General features: G+C 36.6%; 1 protein-coding gene across 5 annotated transcripts in view; it reads right to left on the bottom strand.

Annotated features, from left to right (window-relative positions):
- The window catches only part of TRDN (triadin), a 139,185-nt gene extending 135,979 nt beyond the window's left edge, over window positions 1-3,206 (bottom strand). For 2 of the 5 annotated variants that reach the window (XM_032443724.1, XM_032443723.1), the window contains exon 1: window positions 3,107-3,206. The gene's annotated coding sequence lies outside the window, so the exon portion shown is untranslated. Of the gene's footprint in view, window positions 1-2,962; window positions 2,993-3,106 lie in introns of all 5 variants that reach the window. The other 3 variants (XM_032443725.1, XM_032443730.1, XM_032443726.1) reach the window with 3 other exon arrangements.
- Window positions 3,207-7,671: the final 4,465 nt, after the last annotated feature.

The following is a 7,671-nucleotide window of genomic DNA, read 5'->3' as shown; positions in this document are numbered from 1 at the left end:
AGAGACAGTGAAGAAAAAGTGGTATGGAGCAACTTTCCTTGTTTAGGTGTGTTTTCTCTAACTCTACTGTGATACTAAGATAAGTTCAGGAAGCATGCATGCCAACTTAGATGAGTTTGAATGAGATTTAGCAATTCCATATTTTGTGCCTTGGTTGTTTTTTGTTTTGTTTTGTTTTTTGGTTTTTGATGTTGTTTTTTGTTTTGTTTTGTTTTCATTTAATATACTTTATTCTTGCTATTTTAAATGGATATTTTGTTATTACAATACTTGTGTGTTTCCTTTTATATCTAGGAAATTTTCACAGAGTGCCTCCAGGGTAGTGAAGAAGGTATACCTGAAACTGAATCCTTTTTAAGATGTAATGTCAAAAAGTCACTTCAATAGTCTTTTTCCATAGAAAAGTTGCATCCAAGGTTAATGGTGTACAGAATATAGCAGTAGTCAAAAATAGCTGCCTTTGACGTAATATTGAGTGAGAAGAGTTCTAACGTCCTAGCAAACTTAGAGTGCTTCCTGATCAAAAATACTCTTTCAAAGGAAGATGACTACATGCCTTCTGATATATTTTTGTTTAAGAATAGGGGAAAAAATAATATTTTTTTCAAAACTTTGTTTGAAAACAATTTCTTATTTTCAAAACTTTGTTTGAAAACAATTTCCTATTTTAAAATCACATGACTCAGAAATATGAAGGTCTCTCCAAAAGTAGTGCCACTTATTTATTTCCATGGAAACTACAACATAGAGTGCAACACTATATGATAGAGCATATCCTCAGCTATAAGACACTCTTTTTTAAAATAACCACCAGTATAATCTATGCATTTTTGACAACTGTGAACAAGAGCCTGTATGAGACACTTGTAAAAATCTGCACCAGAAGAGGTGATCACTGTTACTGTCACCACTCTGCTGAAATGCACCACACACTGCCTTAGCATGCTCACATCTGCTGTTTGGTCACCACCAGTGTTCAGCAAGTGTTGATGAATGTCAGTGGGTGCCATTTTTTCCACATGGAGGAATTCAGTGGCACACCTTTGCTTTATACACACTTTGTTGTCAGATGCCATTCTGTCTGACTGACCCCTCTGCTGCCATCTGTCACATGGCAACAACTTGTTGTGGGGTACTGATGGGAAAGTTCAACCTCTACTGCCACAGATATCATGGGCCAAAATAAGGAGCATTACTTTCATAGTAGCCCTCATTCATCACACAAATATATGTAGCAAAATATGTGAGTTGCTTCTGAGCTCCAAAATTCAGACCCAATTGAAAATTTACACTGAGACATTTCAAGTTTATCTCAGATCTCACTCTTAAAAAGAAAAAATAAATAAATAAAAATCTGCAGCAATCAGCATTAAAAATATATATATTTTCCAGATATGCTCATATTTGAGCATGCTGACATAAGCAGCCAAAAAAGACAAAGAAAAATACATGTAGTTGTGCCAAGTACCTTGAAAAAAAACATGGGGCAAAATTAGTTCTCTACATATCTTCACTATTGTAAACTCTACTGGGGTTGCTCAAGACTGTCTACTTAGTCTGACCCTAACAAACAAGGAAAAGTGTCACCTTATTTTCATTTAGTTATTTGTCTTCTGCTTGTGGAATGTTATTACATTTTTTTTGCATTATATTCCATTAAGTTATATTATGTTATGTTGTACTGAGTTAAAGTTTATGTGGTCTTAGGCACACAGGCTTTGACCTGTCCTTCTCAGTCACATTAGAAAAGATAGACTTCATAAATCACTCCAGCCAAGGCCTCAGGAGTACCAGATTTTAATTCTTCCCTAGCTCTTATAAGAGGAAACACTAAGGATTTGTGTTAAAAAAATTTTTTTTCTAGGCTAAACAAACAGCATTATGGAGATTGACTTAGATAATGAAATTTGCATGCCTTAATCTTTTCCTGCAAACTGGTAGAACTTCTCCTAGATCTCCCGAATGTGTGTGATTCAGTTTGTGTCTCTAAGTAGTCATGAAAACACTTTGTCTCTCCTGTGCTGTTATTTACAGAAGATCTTTCTATACTTTCAAAGTCCATGTTTTCCCTGGAATATCAGAACTTGGTACAGTTATGCATTTCCACAGATGGGACAGATATCAGCTCCTGGAATTGAACTGGCAGCTATGTCCAATTGAAAATAATTCCTTGACTCATGTAATACAAAAGGCTGCAGCTGTGTTTAACCCTTTCCATGCCACAAAGTCAGTCTTCCACTCAACAGTACACAAAGCTGTGACAAAAAAATTCTCTGGCATCTGTTATTTGTCACAAGTATGCAGAGAGAGATTGATACAGAGGAAAGGAGAAAAAGGTATAAAGAAGGCAAAAGTCTTGACAACTACAAGCCATGGGAAGTAAATTGCATAATATCACACTAATCTATGAAAATAGAGAATTTTAAAGAAAACATATTTTTGTGTTAACAGTAACTATAGTAACTATACTTCTTTCTGTTTCCTCCTTTTTTTTTTTTTTTTTTTTTTTTTATTTTTTCTCTCCCTTATTCAAACTACAGTCTTGGGCAGATCAAAGTGAGAATTGTAGATGAAGAACCTGCTTTGTTATTGTCAATGCTATCGCTATTTAAAAAGAAAACTGAAACACATTTCTCATTAGGCTATTTAGACATTTTACAGAGCATGAGTAAAATATATGAATTAGTTAATTCAACCCAATCAGTGCTGACAGCTGCAACTGAACTGAAAAAGGTATTTCTGAAAAATAAAGGATCTTTTAAAGGAGAAATAAACTTGAGCATTAATTCCTTTACTACTCATCATAGCAGGTATGTACTAATTTTCCTTGAATAGGACCTCACCATTTGTCACTGTCAATCACATCAGATTCCTGCTCAAGCTCCAACATACGTCCAAGTCAACTTTCTAATACAAACCATAAAGAATACTTGTTTGTACAGCAGATACCGCTAAGACTTACCATGTCCTTCTTAATCTTCCCCCTGCCTCCCTGGAATAGCAGAAAACAGATGGACTGAACACAAAGGAATGCAAAAGTACTGAAGAGATAGCCCAACCATTGCTCTTTCCAAATTTACTGTTTAAATGAAAATAAAAGAATTACCTAGAAACACAAAGCAGAATGTCCTCAGCTGCGTCTCCAGGGCTTGGACAGCAAAGCAAGGACACTGGGGACTTTTGGAAGCTCCTGATCACATTCCCAGGGCCTGAGAAAATTGCAGGCAGCCCTGGTACAGCTGGCACGGGCTGCAGCTGCCAAGGAGCTGCTGCAGCTTGTGCCTGCAGGGTGAAATGCCACCCTAAAGCAGCCCAGATGCAGACATGGGTAGTTTCTCCATAAAGGGAGTTTGGCCTCCAGTTATAGAAGTTTGTGCTCATGGATTTTCTATGGGTGACAGAAATAGTTATGTCTTTACTTTGTATGTTAAATTTGTAAACATTTTTTAAGTGGGTATTTGGCCACAAAATCCCATTTTGCATCCCTGATGTTTGGAAGATTTTATTTTGTGATCACTTGTTGTTCTCCTTCTTTTTGAGCCATTGAAATAGTTCAAACAAGCTGTCATTCATACCTGGTGAAAGCATTTGTGAAACAAGCATAGCCTGGTGCTTGGATTTCACTCCATCTCACAGTGCTTCCTGATGATGAACAAGGAGAAGCTGTTTCTTGTTACTTAGGTAACAGACAACTGAAATTGAAGGTGTTTGGCTTTTTTTTTGGTTTTTTTTTTTGTTGTTGTAGTTGTTGTTGTTGTTTTGGTTTTTGGGGTTTTTTTGGTTTTTTTTTTGTTTTTTTTTGTTTCAGAGAGGGAAGGTATCTAGAGTTTTACTTAATTTCTGCAGAAGGCAGAGATAGCAGTATTCCTCCACACTGCAGAGTAAAAAAGTATTCTCTCTTCTACATCTATGAAACAAAGCATGACAGGTGAGGAGCACAACAAGGCTGCAGCAGCAGTGAAAGCAGCATGGCATCAAAACTACACAAAAGCTGGAAGAGAACAACCAACAAGCACATGCACCTTTCACACATCACCAACATCATGCTAATATTCATGATCCCATTTACATCTCCTATACTGTAAAGAGATGCATGACAAAGGCTGGGTGCTGTGCAGTCTTGGAGGTGGTAAGGTAGAGGCAGGGCAAGGTGCATGCCACAAGCAGGAGCACAATCCCATTCTCCCGTCCTTGTCAGCCTAACATACAGTCCATCTCTGAAAAAGGCATGCCTCCAGCTCCCTTAACAGCATTTGTCAAATGGGTCCTCCTGACACCACTCTGCCTGCCAGCACATTTGTTTTATTAGCTCTTTTTAACTCTCATTTCTTACAGCAGTTTCCTGACTGAAACTAGGAAAGGCCACTGGCAGACTGAATCCTCACAGTCTTTTTAAAGGTCCCTCAGAGGACCCTTTCCAGAACTTCCATTCCACACTAATAGAAGTTTTTTCTTCTGAAGAGATTTCCATCAATACATATTAGGAAGAGACCAAAGTCTCTTTTGACCTGTCCATCCATGTAAGGTATATCAAAGTTTTCCTTTGGATCAAAAGCTGTGGAGGATCTGGTACTTAAATCTGGTGGTCCTGAAGTAAATTTATGTCTTGAATAGTCCGTTGGTTGTTGGTATTTTTGTGTTTTGTTTCTTCCCCACCCCCCACCCCCTGGAAGGTAATTTAAACACACCTGCCACTCTTAAGTCCAAGGCAGTTGGAGGATATTAATATTCTCTTGAATTATTTAAAAGACATGACTAATGCTTCATGTACCATAGGACTGTTATCTGCAAAAATAACATCTGTGTCAGTCATTGCCGGGCAGTTAAAGTTTCACCACTAGCATTTATTGAAATTTCTGAGTCCTGCCTGTATGCAAAGGATTTCTCCATGTTGTCAGCTTTCCTTCAGGTCTAAAGACCAACTTACAGACTCTTTCACATTGTTCCTTTTGATCATAGTGAATCAGACAAAGGTGTGTGGGCTCCTTCCTGAATAAAATACCATGTAAAAAGATCAAAAACATTTCAGAAAGATTTCTCATAAACTATTTTAAGAGTATAGTGTGGATAAGTTAGATATGCATGCTATAAGTCCTGTCTCAAGAAGGCAGAAAAAGATCATACAAAATTTTTGTCAGAGTTCTTAAGAAGAGCAATATCTAGTGCTCAAAGAACTGAACCAAGTGTGTATGTATGTATGCAACACAGAAAAAAAACCACATCCAAACAGTTTATGTTGTACCACTTCAATGGCAGCGATACTGTGGCCAGGTAAATCTAAAATACAGTCTTCACTTCTATGCTAGCAGTAAAACATAAATGGGAGGAAATAGAAAGTGTTTTATAGAGAATGAAAATAGAAGTTCATTTATGGTACATTGTACCTGTCCCCTATGATATATGTTTGATATCACATCAAGAATACTTAGCAATGGATATTATTTCTACTAATTATTTGGTGCTGTTTCAAGAAGTAGTCCATGAAGGAGTTTGTTTTCCATTCTGCTGCTTCCAAGTGGAGTGGCACCAAAACTGCAAATCATGTATTCCTTTAAAAATTTATCTTCCTTGGTGACTAATGAAACAGATGTCATGGATGATGAACAAGAATATTTTGAAGAGAGCTATTCCTCTCCCACTGCAGCAAGTACTGAGGAAGATTCTATCACCTGTTGCTAATGAATTCCTGGAGAGGCCCTGGCACTAAGAAACCTCTTACTCACTCAACCCAATCAGAGCCTAATCTTTAGATCATTATGCATCTCAGATAAAGCAAGTAAGAACTGCAAGAAATTTAGAACACTTAATGCAGATTATATGCCTCCATTGCATGTATACTTGCACTGAATATGTAATCAATAATTGTAAACTCAAGATATTACATGAAAACATTAGTATGAAGTGGTAATTCTGAAAAGAATCATTTTATTCACTTAATTTTTGTCAGTCCTTGCACCAAATATATTTCAGCAAATGAAAATCATGCCCCCCCCCCACCCCTCCCCCCCAAAAAATAAAAAATTTAAAAAACACCCCCCCAGAAAAACAGTCAGGTTTTGGAAAGAATGCATGAACACATGCCATGCATTTTAAAGATTGAGTCCTTACTTCTTTGTTAATCTCAAAGTGAAAGCACATAGAATATTTCTGTAATATTTATTTGTAAATCTTGCTCTCATTTTCTATTTGTTGCTATATCACTGTAACCGAAATTGAATATGACACAAAATTGCATTTTATTTCCATAATTGTGTGTATCAAGACAAAGTGTTTGTTTTACACTTCCTTGGACCACTGCAAACATACCATAAAATAGTTCTGTGGTTAGTTCATCAATAAAGCGTTAGCTGGTAGCTTCACACAGAAGCAGCAATGTACCCAATCATTATTACTGATAGAAAGAAAATGAACACTTCTGTGCAAAATACATTCCGCCTTCTCCCCTCCCCTCCCCTCCTTCCTCCTCTCACTCCCACCCTGATACCAATTATTTCTATAGATTTTCTAAAAATTTAGTTTTCACAGTAGTGCTACACTAAATATCCTCATTTATGTCATGATTAGATCCTGATGTGTTGCAGGTAGCCACTGCATAAGCTCTGGAATACTGTGGTAATGGGAATTGTTACACTGCTTCACTTCTTTCTGAATATTTAGTTGGAGCTGTTGATCATGCATGCTCATAAATTCTGGGCTGAGAAGATTCATAAAAATAAATGTTGACACTTTTTAAAACATTCTTAGAGACATGGCCTTGTGATGACTGATTAGTTTTGTTGAGTTCTGGCTATGTCAATCATAAAAGTATTTGGACATTTTGGGAGTCAATAATTCAGTAAGGAACCCAGATATGTTAAGTACAACTTGAACAGTAGCAGCATGTTGTTCCTAGGCCACTGGCTAGATATGCCTGATCTGGGGGCAGGCACTGGGAGGAATAAGAGCCGGCCATATCAATACCTAAAATTGTGCTAACACTCATCAGAATTTGAATATACTTGTGTTTGTAATAAACAGATCTGGGTATATCAAACAATTTACAAATGACAAGTTCTGATCCAGGTGCATTCCCATATCCTCATCCTGAGATTTGTTTTCTGCCATCCTTTCAGATAAGAGAGCCACTTATATCCACAGCTCTAAAAAAGAGGTTTTAATGCACATGTTAGGCTGTTGTGGCAAAGGCATCTAAAATGAAACACAAAAATGTGAAATATAAACTATTGCTTTACCTGTCTTTACAAGAATCTGGAACCCAGTGGAAGAGGTTTACACCTGCAATCACCTACTGTGTCTGTTGCTCAACATCAAAATAACATACGGAGTTCTCATCTGTCACTATTAAAAGGAAATAAAACAGCACTGTTAAATATAAGCTCACCATGAGAATTTTAAACAGTTTGACACATTTTTATATTAAAAAAAAAAACAAAAAAAAAAACTTACAAGCTATTTTTCAAGTGATTAAAATTGATTAATTCACCACTAAAAAGACTATTTGAATAATTTGAGGGCTATATAATTAACACAGTGATTTGTATGAACACTTTAGTCTTGAAAGAGTTTCTAAAGTTTCTCCTTTCAAATCAAGCTATTTTTGCATTCACAACCAGTAGGGCAACATTAAATATATATGGCTTGTTCCTTGTACTGTCCACAGTCATGTTATGG

Source organism: Coturnix japonica, chromosome 3 (assembly GCF_001577835.2).
Source record: "Coturnix japonica isolate 7356 chromosome 3, Coturnix japonica 2.1, whole genome shotgun sequence".
NCBI classification, from domain to species: domain Eukaryota; kingdom Metazoa; phylum Chordata; class Aves; order Galliformes; family Phasianidae; genus Coturnix; species Coturnix japonica.
This window is presented reverse-complemented; position numbering and strand designations above follow the sequence as displayed.